The sequence below is a fragment of the Diplotaxodon limnothrissa genome, linkage group LG13, assembly GCF_057381915.1.
Source record: "Diplotaxodon limnothrissa isolate DT_005_m linkage group LG13, D_limnothrissa_male_GT1.1, whole genome shotgun sequence".
Lineage (NCBI taxonomy): Eukaryota > Metazoa > Chordata > Actinopteri > Cichliformes > Cichlidae > Diplotaxodon > Diplotaxodon limnothrissa.
The window spans coordinates 11,413,758-11,427,550 of NC_140608.1; the positions used below are offsets into that span (position 1 = coordinate 11,413,758).

Sequence of the window (13,793 nt, forward strand, 5' to 3'; positions counted from 1 at the left end):
CCACCTCAGCTAGCGCCCAGCCAGTCCACATTGTATTAAAACAATGTCAAATAACACACTAAAAACATGCAATACAAACAGAATAAAATCATGCAAATTAAACTACACACAAATAAACACTAAAATCCAAATAAAACCAATATAAAAGATAAATACAAATTTACATTTTTTGACATATGGTCTTCATTTTAGTTACTTGTAGACTGGGTGTGAAGTCAGGCATCTACAAGATATACAAGTGTTTCTTTTTTTGTTTTGGTTTTTTCACCTATGTTGTACGCATAAATTCAGATCATGAAAATAGATGACATGGACAAAACTACTGGGCCAACAACAAATTACACTTACAGGAGCAGCACAGCCATGGAAAACCATGTCATGAAGCTCCAGAAGGCACAGTTTTTATGCTAAGGTTAATACCAGCGGTTCAGAGCTCTGCAGTGACCGGATCAGAAGAGCGATGGCAACGTTTATGCAGTATATGCTTCAGAACTCGGTGAACCTTTTCTATAGATTTACATGGTTTACCACTTCATAGCTGAAACGCTTTAGTTCCTAAAATGCTTCCACATTACAATAATACTACTTACAGCTGATTGTGGAATATCTACAACTATCTAAGAGTGTACAATCTAACAGTCTGTAATACTTCTTTATTACAAGAATGAAGAATGGTCTTGAAAAAAAAGAAATTATCTTGTTTACAAAACAGTTAAAAGGGTTAAGGTTAAAAGTTACTACATAACAAGTAAATGAAGGAAGATAACAGAGCAGCAAATACAAATACTCTAGTAATAAAAGATACAGAAAAAAGAGATACAACTCTTTAACATTAAAGTTTTAACATTAAAACATTTCAGCTAATGTGCTGTATGTAACTTCCGCGGCTTTTTTGTCACCCTGTTGGAGAACAGAAGCAAATGATAATTAGAGAGAAAAAGCAAAATATGACCAAATTCAAAGTGAAACATGTCATATCAGGACAACAAGTAAAATGTGTGTGTTTGGTTTCAGGTCATTTAATATTTACCCTTTCAGTACACTTCTGTACAACAACTGAACTGTAAATGATTTCCACATCACTTTCACCAAATGAACTCTGGAAGAGAAGAAATATAGAAATTGGACTATTTACAGTTCTGCTGTGCTTTAACAAAAAATAGATTAAACTCTACTTGTATTCTAAAGTGTAAATGTGTAGTTGTAGTATGTTAGGACAACCTCAGGTGATATTTCTTCTGCATTTACAAATCTGGTGTGTCAGGTATCAGTGTTATTGACAAAATAACAATATTTAAATGAAAGAGAAGGGGTAGAGGTTTGAATCTTCAGAAGCAAAATACAGCTTTGTGATTCATGATCTAATTTCTTCTGATAGCTGTTGTTGTATTTTGCAAGTTATAAAAAATACAAGAACAGTTTACCCTATGAGGATTGATTTTTCTCAGACATATCAGAAATGAATCTACAGTAGATTACATATCCAATGTACTCTCAGATGACCGGTATGTTCACTGAAAATTCTTAGATTTGAATTGCTTGATGCTGCTGTAGTTGGTTACCTTGGGTGAACGTTTTTTCTTGGGTCTGACTTCAGAGTATGTTACTTCATCTCCAGCCTGCATTGAAGTACAAAACACAGTTTGAACATCTGTCAAACTGTAATTATGAAACCGTTTTACTTTCTCTATTCTTTTAGTATCATGTACGATGCCCACATAGAAATAAATCAGTACAACTTACCATTGCTGTGGCGGATGATTCTGCTTTGTTCTGCTCTAATAAAACAAAATGACTGTTACTGATTCTTTGTAGCAATGCACAATAACTTAAATGTTGAACTATTTCTAAAGATTTGCAAATAAATTTGAAATGGATTTTAATCAAATTTCTAGTAGACTTACTGTGTCTAATTATAAACCAGATGAACAGCATCACAATTACAATCAAGCTCAACACACTCAGAGGGATGATGAGGATCTTTGGGTCAAATGAAGATCTACAACATGCAGTTTATAAACAGAATTTAAATGAATAAGTAATAATAGCATCTGTAAAAATGTTTGTAGAATCTTTCTTACACAAAACATTTTACCACTAAATACTGCATGGAAATATAAAGAAATGAAGAAAAAATTATCTGACCTGTGTTCTTTATTTTCTTCTACTGTAGAAATGTTCCATTGTTCCATTGTAGTAAATGTTCCACTTCCAGTAACAGTATGAATAGTACTACTGCCAGTAGCAGTTGTAGGGGTAGTGGCTACATTTCCAGAAAGAACATCATCAGTACAGTACTGTAATGATTATTATGCTAATACCTCTTACAGTCCTAACACTTAGAATATGTAGAATTGCTGAATTTTTTTTTTAACCTGAGGTAGTAGTACTAGTAATTGGCTTCTCAGTAACAGTTAAATATACTGGTATCTGAATGTCCCCTCCAGCACACAAATACCAGCCACTGTCCTCTGACTGTAGTCCACTCATTGTCACTGTGAAAACATTTGGATCTCTCATATAAGCGGTCACTGTTGTTCCATCTATGGATCCAAATGATCCTGTCACACAGTTCCTGTCTAGTCTGCACCACTTCATTGCTCCAGAGTTACTGTGGTGACATCTGATGGTTATGCTTTCTCCAGTATATCCTGTAATCCTCTGATGATCGACGTAGACACTGGGGGTACCTTGCCGATAAAACAAATATCTAATGAATTAATTAAAAATAAGAGCACATTCAGTCTTTCTGAAAAACTTACATTTTTCTGAAGGAAATGATAAACTATTTGAAATGTGCATGAAAATAGGCACTTACCACTGATAACTAACAATCGAAAATACTGTCCATAATCCTTTCCATTATCAATCTCCACCACACACCAGTAGTCAGTGTTTTTATCTGTCAGTTCGTTTATAGTAACGGTGAAAATTTTCTGTATTTTGTCATCAGAGATTAAATATTTTCCTGAAGGGTCTGCTGTGTTTGTTTTTACTGCATAGCTGCAGGATCTCCATGTACAGTGGGGCAAAAAAGTATTTAGTCAGCCACCGATTGTGCAAGTTCCCCCACCTAAAATGATGACAGAGGTCAGTAATTTGCACCAGAGGTACACTTCAACTGTGAGAGACAGAATGTGAAAAAAAAATCCATGAATCCACATGGTAGGATTTGTAAAGAATTTATTCGTAAATTAGGGTGGAAAATAAGTATTTGGTCAATAACAAAAATACAACTCAATACTTTGTAACATAACCTTTGTTGGCAATAACAGAGGTCAAACGTTTACTATAGGTCTTTACCAGGTTTGCACACAGTAGCTGGTATTTTGGCCCATTCCTCCATGCAGATCTTCTCGAGAGCAGTGATGTTTTGGGGCTGTCACCGAGCAACACGGACTTTCAACTCCCGCCACAGATTTTCTATGGGGTTGAGGTCTGGAGACTGGCTAGGCCACTCCAGGACTTTCAAATGCTTCTTACGGAGCCACTCCTTTGTTGCCCGGGCGGTGTGTTTTGGATCATTGTCATGTTGGAAGACCCAGCCTCGTTTCATCTTCAAAGTTCTCACTGATGGAAGGAGGTTTTGGCTCAAAATCTCACGATACATGGCCCCATTCATTCTGTCCTTAACACGGATCAGTCGTCCTGTCCCCTTGGCAGAGAAACAGCCCCATAGCATGATGTTTCCACCCCCATGCTTCACAGTAGGTATGGTGTTCTTGGGATGCAACTCAGTATTCTTCTTCCTCCAAACACGACGAGTTGAGTTTATACCAAAAAGTTCTACTTTGGTTTCATCTGACCACATGACATTCTCCCAACCCTCTGCTGTATCATCCATGTGCTCTCTGGCAAACTTCAGACGGGCCTGGACATGCACTGGCTTCAGCAGCGGAACACGTCTGGCACTGCGGGATTTGATTCCCTGCCGTTGTAGTGTGTTACTGATGGTGACCTTTGTTACTTTGGTCCCAGCTCTCTGCAGGTCATTCACCAGGTCCCCCCGTGTGGTTCTGGGATCTTTGCTCACCGTTCTCATGATCATTTTGACCCCACGGGATGAGATCTTGCGTGGAGCCCCAGATCGAGGGAGATTATCAGTGGTCTTGTATGTCTTCCATTTTCTGATGATTGCTCCCACAGTTGATTTTTTCACACCAAGCTGCTTGCCTATTGTAGATTCACTCTTCCCAGTCTGGTGCAGGTCTACAATACTTTTCCTGGTGTCCTTCGAAAGCTCTTTGGTCTTGGCCATGGCGGAGTTTGGAGTCTGACTGTTTGAGGCTGTGGACAGGTGTCTTTTATACAGATGATGAGTTCAAACAGGTGCCATTCATACAGGTAACGAGTGGGGGACAGAAAAGCTTCTTACAGAAGACGTTACAGGTCTGTGAGAGCCAGAGATTTTCCTTGTTTGAGGTGACCAAATAGTTATTTTCCACCCTAATTTACGAATAAATTCTTTACAAATCCTACCATGTGAATTCATGGATTTTTTTTTCACATTCTGTCTCTCACAGTTGAAGTGTACCTCTGGTGCAAATTACTGACCTCTGTCATCATTTTAAGTGGGGGAACTTGCACAATCGGTGGCTGACTAAATACTTTTTTGCCCCACTGTATGTCCTTCACACAAGTACTTCACATGGTCTATATATTGTGACTCATAGAGACATGGGATGGAGATAGATTTTCCAGCTTCCACTGATACTTTACTGACTGTAGTTATGCTGTGAACTCCTGCAACAAGAACAAATAAATAAATATAAACAAATTAATAATCTTCATGTTTATGTTTAATTAAAACATTCTTCTTTCACTTGTCTCTTGTACATTTGGACACTTAGAGTATTGTTAAGTACAAAAGTGAATAACACAAAATGTCTTTAATGTAATAATCTGCTGAGATTAGTCATTGAAACATGAGGTATTTAAATGATTGCTGTGACCAACCTTTGAGCACACTGAAGAGGAGAAGAACGATGAGATGAGCAGCCATGCCTGTGAGTGAGTAGAATTAAAACACATGAACCACAGTCAAGTCTGGATCTATTTTTGAATTCGTATTTTTGAAACGTGCAAATGCAACACTTCAAACTGCCTTCCTCCTAGTTCCTCTACTATAAGCTGTATTTTTTTTCTGCTGTAGACAAGATATAAAAATTATCATCCACAATATTCAAAATCTTTATGAACTCATTTACTAATAAGAATATGCATTTTCATAATATAATAACACAGAATAACACTGAAAGTGCAGGAATTGGGAGTAATATAAAAACAAAAATGTTTAAAATGCGCTATGAGTTGTCACAAAATCTGAAAATAGAGGTTAGGATAATCCTTTGATGCTGATGCTTACAGCTTATTGGGGATAATGAGATTATTTTATTTATGTGATGTTATCACCTCTTCCTGACTGAGAAAATATAATTTACAGAAAGATTAAACAGTGTCAGCCTGATCTCACTTGCAACACAGAATGCAGCACTCAGCATTTAATCCCAGACATATTTACTTATTGAGTATAATATTTCACATTGTAATTTATTATTCTTTTAGTACCATGCTCACAAGGAAATAATTCGGTGCAATAAACAGAGTGCAGCCCTGTGGGTTTTTTTTTACTGTGACAGATCAAAATGTCCATGAAAATGGCCTCGAAATTATTGTAATAAATTTACCGGTACAATAATTATTTACCTTAAACAGGTAACACTGTGTTAAAATGTCAAAAAAAATACCAAACAACTAAATACACAAAATCTTTATTTAAAATCGATGTCATGAAAGTTACGTTCTCTTTCTTGGTTATGTTATATTTCTGGACATTTTGAACACACTGAGAGGCTGTTAATGACTGTTTTGCTGTGTTTTTGGCTTAAAAAAAACTAATAAAAAAAATGTTTACTTCTGTTAAAGCTGTAAAGGATTTTCCCTCATTTGCATCTTTTAAGGCTGCCTTGCACCTGGAGAAAGCATGCCCTTTCAGTATTTACTTAAATTTGTATTAACATTTCAATTAAAAGCTACTTATTTTGATGAACTGGTGTTAATTATATTTTTGTAAACTTTGAAGATTGCATTGAATGACTGGCCCAACAAAATGTCAACACCACCTTGTCCAACAAGAACTTTTAGGTTTAATCTAAAGATATGCTAAAATTTAAAGATTTACAGACCCAGAATTCATTTTTCAAAATTTCATAATTTGTAAAAACAGAGAAAAACAAAAAAACAAGAACTTCCTTCAAGTAACTAAAAAGAAATCACAGTATAAACAATATGAACACAGAATAAAAACTCTGCAGATCTGGCTCTAAAGAACTTCCTGGATTGCCATGTGGGCTCCTAATGACTTCATCCTGACTCATTTGAGTGTCTCTATCTCTCATGAGAGATACACATACTTTCCCAGTGCTCCCACCCCTTCTGGCCCACAAACATCTTTCTTTAATACTTTTTTTACATGATGTTTACTTTGTATTTTTCTTTTCTAGGCTGAAACAGACAGAATACCAGGACTCACAGATAATTGGTTACTAATATTTTTATATTGATTTTTCACAAGGGGTCCACCTGAGACTGATTCAAGATTTGGAGTTAAATGTGCTGCTACCCTTTAGAATATTTCAATATAAAGTCGTGATCTGACCAGTGGAAAAACCAACATTGCCATCCAGCACATGCGGTGAAAATATGTACAAAGAACAAACACTTCAGTGTGTGAGAAACAGTGTTGATGAAGCATGTACCCTCTGTGTGGTTTGCTGAACTATAATAACCACAGAGCTATACCACATCCTCATCATCACATTTAGCAACTTAGCTCTGAGCAGAGGTGGAAAAAGTACAGACATTCTGTGCTTAAGTAGAAGTACAGATATTAGGGTTAAAAACATGAAGGTGATTTAATCAAAATGATGCGGACAGCATGTACAGTTATGCTTCAATCATAAAAGATATGAAAGGGGCAAATATTCAGCTTTCCATTCAAATTTATTACCTTTTTTGTTGCTTTTCCTTCCTAATTGTCATATTTATTTCTGTTCTCCATCAGGGTGAAAAAAAAGGTCATCTGAGTGCATTTAATCATCAATGAAATATTTCAATACTAAGCCTTTTTATCTGTCCCTAAGTTATTGGACTTACTGCTGCAATATTTTGTTTCCTGTCCTAGTGACTCTTTTCATCTCTTTTACAACAACAAAGCTTTATTCTTGCAAAGCAGGAAAGTTTATTGCACAATTTCTTTGTTACCATTTCCTTTCTTTAAGATCACGTGATTTCTGGTTTAAAAGAAATAAAGAATTATCAAAAGCATCGACACCAAAGGATAAGCCTGAACCCTATTTTCAGGATTTGTGAGAACTCATCCTGTTTAATAGATTTTTTTTTTACTGTTTTCGCTTCCTGCACTGTCAGTGCTATTATATATTATGAGAATGCATATTATTGTTTACTTGTAGCAATGTTGTGGATGGTAATTTTCATACTTAGTTTACAGCAAAAGACAGCAGAAAAAAAACACCTTATTGTATGACGAACTATCAGGAAGGCAGGTTTTAAGTGTTGCATTTGCATGTTGCTTAAATTCAAAAATAGAACCAGACTTGACTGTGGTTCAGGTGTTTTCATTCTACTCTCTCACAGGCATGGCTGCTCATCTCATCGTTCTTCTTCTTTTCAGTGTGCTCAAAGGTCGGTCACAGGAATCATTAAAATACTTCATGTTTTTCAAAGGTTAGTGTCAGTAGATGATAAAAATAATGGCTTTTAATAATTTTTAGTTTATTCTGTTTTGTACTTAACAACACTCTAAGCGTCTACATGTACAAGAGACAAATGAAGGAAGAATGTTTTAATTAAACGTAACCAATAAAATACTTTGTTCCTGTTGCAGGAGTTCACAGCATAACTACAGTCAGTAAAGTATCAGTGGAAGCTGGAAAATCTATCTCCATCCCATGTCTCTATGAGTCACAATATATAGACCATGTGAAGTACTTGTGTGAAGGACACATATGGAGCTCCTGCAGCTATGCAGTAAAAACAAACAAACCAGACCCTTCAGGAAAATATTCAATCTCTGATGACAAAAAAGAACAAATTTTTACTGTGACTATAAAAAATCTGACAAATCAAAATACTGATTACTGGTGTGTGGTGGAGATTAATAATGGACCGGACTGCGGACAGTATTTTCAACTATCAGTTACCAGTGGTAAGTGCACATCTCTATTAAAATTTCAAATTCTTTACAATGTCGTTTTTTGGAAAAAAAAAAAAAAAGAAAAGAAAAAATAACATTTTTTAAGACTGAGTATGCACTTGTCATTCAAAGCTAATGAGAATCAACATGAAATCTTAATCACCTATATTCTTTTTATTCAGCACTGAAAAAAGTATTGGCATTTTGGGTTTTTTGCTTTCTTTAAACTGAATTTTACTTGAAGATACCCCCAGTCTCTACGTGGATCATCAGAAGATTACAGGATATATTGGAGAAAACATAACTATTAGATGTCACCCGAGTAACTCTGGAGAAATGAAGTGGTGCAGGCTGGGCAGGAACTGTGTGACAGGATCATCTGGATCCATAGATGGAACAACAGTGACCACTCATATGAGAGACCCAGATGTTTCCACAGTGACCATGACTGGACTAAGGTCAGAGGACAGTGGCTGGTATTGGTGTTCTGAAGGGGACATTCAGATACCAGTATATTAAAATGTTACTGAGAAACCGATTAAGAGTGAGTATTGCAAGTTATCAAAGATTTTACATGTAAATGAATTCAATACTTTTATAAATATTTGTACTTTAGGTTTGTAACTGTTACAGTACTCTTGTTATAATGTTCTACTATGTTCTACTTCTATATCTACTACTCATACTGTTGCCATAAGTGAAACAATTATCAAAATGGAACAATTCTACAGTACAAGAAAATAAAGAACACAGGTCAGATATTTTTTTATATTTATTTGCAGTATTTAGACGTAAAATATTTTAAGGGATTATGCATACAAATTTTTATGGACACTATTATTACTTGTTAAAGTAAACTAAATTATGTTCTCAACCTGTATGTTGCAGAGCTTCATATGACACAAAGATCCTCATCATCCCTCTGAGTGTGTTGGTCTTGATTTTAATTATGGTGTTGATCTGGTTTATACTGAGTCACAGTAAGTCTTAATGGAGCTTGATTTCAATCCACACTAAATTTTCTAATGAATATTAAGAACTGAATTAATAGTTAGGTTATTGAGCATTGTTACAGTGAGTCAGTAACGGCAATTTTGTTTTGCTAGAGAAGCGCAAAGTAGAATTATCAGCGACAGCAATGGTAAGTTATGCTGATTTATTTCTCTGTGTGCACGGTACATGATACTAAAAACATATTTATGGCAGATGTTTTAATTGTGTTATGTTCTTCAATGAAGACTGGAGAGGATGTAAGATACTCTGAAATTGGACTCAAAGAAAATAGTTCACCCAGGGTAAGTGCCATCAAGAAATCAAGTTTCCAATTTTCAGCAAAGATTTCATCTGAGTGCTTGCTACAGATCCAGACTATTTGATAATGAAAATCCTCATAGGGTAAACTGTTCTTGTGTGTGTGTGTGTGTGTGTGTGTGTGTGTGTGTGTGTGTGTGGGTGGGGGGGGGGGGGGGGGGTTACAACTCACAAAGCTGTATTTTGCTTCTGGAGATTCAAACCTCTGTCCCTTCTTGTTCACTTAAATATTGGTATTTTATTAATTTTGGCACCCTGCGCTTGCTACAGGGCACTCAGTGTGTCTAAATGCATTGTATTATGCTCATTTCATACAGGTGGACAAAGAAGTGATATACTCTGAAATTAAACCTAAGAAAAAAATTTCAACCAAGGTAACCAACTGCAGTGCTATCAAGAAATGTTTACAATTTTCAGTGAACATATTGGCCATCTGAAAATATACAGTAGGTGTAGACTTCTTGATGCATGCTCAATCATCCAGGTAAGTAAATCTCCAAAAGTCGATTCTGTTCATGTGGACGTAGCATTTTCAGTGGGAAAAACGTTTTGTCACTCATCCAAGTGACCTCTTCAGTCTCAGCTGACTGCAGGTTTCCCCAACCTTATAAACAGTACATTTGCATAATGACCGAAACTAGAAGGAACAATGGGCTGGGAGTTCAGTTCCTTGACCACTAATACAAATACTCATGACCATTGATCAACAACCACCGATCAAAGACTGCTGATCAATGGCCATGAGCACCATTCACATAGAGTTGGGGAATGGCTGCAATCACAGCATTGTAAGATGGCGAAAGATGTACTCTTAGGCCCCCTCCTCGATTCAGAAATGGTCTTTCCCTTTTCACGTAAATGTCTCCCATTACTGATGGAAATCTCACAGTCTAAGAAGGCTAACCTGCCACTTTTCATATCCTCTCTGGTGAATTTGATGTGTCAGTCCACCGAGTTAATGTGATCCGTGAAATGTGGTACGTACTGAGATTTAATTTTCACCCAGGTGTCATCCACATACCTGAACCAATGACTTGGTGGTGTAGGATAACAAAGCCCTCTTTTCCACTTCGTCCATGTACAAATTGGCCACGATGGGTGAAACTGGGGAGCCCATGGCACACCCATGTTTCGGACTGCAGAACTGACCCTTGTATGTGAAGTAGGTGGAATGAAGACACAGTTCCAAAAGCAAACACACTCGGTCGATGCTGAGGTTGGGGTCATCCTGTAATCTCTAACGAACTACCTCCAACGCTGACTGGGATGCAAGTGAAAAGAGATGTAACATCGTACGAGACCATGGTTTCATCTGCCATCATAGTGACATCTCTCACCTTCTCAACAAAAGCCAAGGTGTTCTGGATGTGGTGTTCAGAGCTGCCTACCAGCGGGGTGAGATTCAAAGCCACAAACTTAGAAATGTTATAGGTGACAGAGTTGATCATACAGACAATTGGTCTTAAAGGTGCACCCTGTTTATGTATCTTTGGTAAACCATACAGACTTGGTGTAGACTCCCCTGGGTACAGCCTGTGGTATGAGGTCATGTCGATAGCCTTGTCTTGTTCTAACTGCTTCAGACAGTCTATCAACCTCTTCCTGTAACCACTTCCTGGGTCTCGTTTCAGGGGCTCATAAGTATTTTCGTCACTGAGCAATGACACATGATAGTCTTTCTGGTTTCGCAAAACTGTGCACCTACCCTTGTCTGCCGGAAGGATGATAATGTTGTTGTCATTACTAAGTAATGTGAGTGCCTTCCTCTCCTCCATGGTGATGTTGTCTGCTGGGGGCTTTGCATTCCTGAGAGAGGCCCAAACTTTCGTCTGTAGTTGCTCTGCTTCTACTTCTGCAATATTGTTGTTTCGACATTGCAGTCAGTTTAGACTGAAGAAGTCAAAGATGAGTGACGAAATGTTTCTCCCACTGAAAACGCTAGGTGCAGATGAATAGAAGCAACTTTTGGAGATAGGTTTAGTCTATTAGAGATTGATTACTAATATGTTACCTCATATAGTAAACTGTTCTTGTGTGTATTTTATAACTTGTAAAACACAGCAACAGCTACCAGAAGAAGACATAATTCATAAAGCTACATTTTCCTTCTGATAATTTAAACCTTTAACTCTTATAATGAATTTAAATATTGATATTTTTCAACAACACTGACACCTTGCAGTAGTACTAGAGTGCTTCAATATTGTAACACACTACGATTGCAGATTTATATATAGGAATACTTTTTTCCTTAAAGCTCAACAGAAGTGTAAAGTGCTCACTTTCTATTTCTGTTTCCCCCTAGAGTTTATTTGCTGAATGTGACGTGGATCTCACGTATAGTTCTGTTGTTAAGAAACAGCGCATTAAATGGGTAAATATTAAAAGACCTGAAGCCAACCACACACTAGATGTCACTTCCCTTTATCTCTTAATTTGTTCAATTATTTTGCTTGTTGTCCTAGTGTTTCATGATTTCTTTTTTAATTTCGTCACATTTTTCTTAGCTTTTTCCCTAATTGTCCCATTTGTTTCTGTTCTCAAACAGGATGAAGGAAATTATACAGACGTTTCGGAGCATTAGAGCATATTAGCTAACAAGCGTTGAAATGTGCAAACATTAAAATCTTTTTGCAGTTTTTACTTTTTTATCTGTACCTATATTACTGAAGTATTGTCAGATAAATGCTGCAATGTGTCAGGTTGTGATGTAGTAGCTTTTTTCTTCTCCTTTTAACTGCTTTGTAACAAATTTTATTCTGCATAGCTGCAGATTTATTCAAAGAAGCATTGGCCAGTTTGCTTGTTCTTTTTCAAGATCATTGATGTGATTCTTAGTTTTGTAATAAAAAGGGATTGTAATCATCAGCATCAACATTTCTATTTGTCTGTTAGATATATTATGTATCATTATGTTTATGAATATATTGTTTGTGGTTTGTATCTATCGATCGATAGATAGATCAATAGATAGATGCCTGTGCACTGCCTGGATTGACTACAAGAAGGCCTATGACTCGATGCCCCACATCTGGATCCTGGAATGCCTAGAAATATACAAGAACAATAGGACTCTAAGAGCCTTCATCAGGAACTCAATTCACCATCAAGTGTGGGATCTACCAAGGAGATGCTCTGTCCCCACTTCTGTTCTGCATAGGCCTGAACCCCCCCAGTGAGATCATCACTGGCTATGGATACCGACTACAGAGTGGAGCAGTTGTTAGTCACCTCCTCTACATGGATGACATCAAGCTGTATGCCAAGAGTGAACAAGACATCGATTCACTGATCCCCACCACCCAGATGTATAGCAATGACATCAGAATGTCATTCGGACTGGAGAAGTGTAGCTGGATGATAACAAAGAGAGGGCAAAGTATTCAGAACTAAGGGGATCGAACTACCAGAAGGCAACATTGCAGACATAGAGGACAGTTACAAGTGCCTGGGGATACCGCAGGCAAATGGGAACCATGAAGAGGCAGCTAGGAAAGCTGCAACCACCAAGTAACTGCAGAGGGTCAGGCAAGTCCCGAAGAGTCAGCCGAACAGGCTATTAACACCTACGCTCTGCCCCTGATCAGGTACCCTGCTGGGATAATAAGCTGGCCAATAGAGGAGATGGAAGCCACTGACATTAAGACCAGGAAGCTCCTGACCATGCATTGGTCACCCCAATTCCAGCACCCTGAGGCTGTATGCTAAGTGGAAGGAAGGAGGCCAGGGAATGGTGAGTGTCAGTACCACAGTCCAGCATAAGACAACAAACATCCATGAATACATAAGGAAAATGGCTCCAACTGACTGCATGCTCAGTGAATACCTCAGGCAGCAGAAACCCAAGAAAGAGGAGGCAGCTTCATGGAAGGACAGGCCCCGGCACGGTACGTACCACTGGCAGATCAAGAAAGTGGGTGACATCCAGAAGTCCTACCAGTGGCTAGCCAAAGCTGGACTGAAAGACAGCACAGAGGCACTAATCATGGCAGAATAGGAGCAAGCTCTGAGCAAGAGATTCATAAAGGGTGAGGTCTTTCACAACAGGCAAGACCCCAGATGCGAGCGGTGTAAAGATGGCCCTCAGACAATTCAGCACATAACAGCAGGGTGCAAGATGCTAGCAGACAGGGCATACATGGAACGCCATAACTAAGTGGCCAGCATAGCAACATCTCAGTCTCGACAGTCTCGGTCGTTGTGCCCTTGGGCAAGATACTTCACCCGTTGCCTACTGGTGGTGGTCAGAGGGCCTGGTGGTGTCATG

At 37.8% G+C, this 13,793-nt stretch overlaps 3 pseudogenes; 1 reads left to right on the forward strand and 2 right to left on the reverse strand.

Moving 5' to 3' along the window:
• Window positions 1-1,511: 1,511 nt before the first annotated feature.
• On the reverse strand, window positions 1,512-5,002 carry LOC146619893 (polymeric immunoglobulin receptor-like; annotated as a pseudogene).
• A 2,656-nt stretch (window positions 5,003-7,658) lies between these two features.
• On the forward strand, window positions 7,659-9,591 carry LOC146619894 (polymeric immunoglobulin receptor-like; annotated as a pseudogene).
• Window positions 9,592-9,830: 239 nt separating this feature from the next.
• LOC146619895 (uncharacterized) lies at window positions 9,831-11,400 on the reverse strand (annotated as a pseudogene).
• Window positions 11,401-13,793: the final 2,393 nt, after the last annotated feature.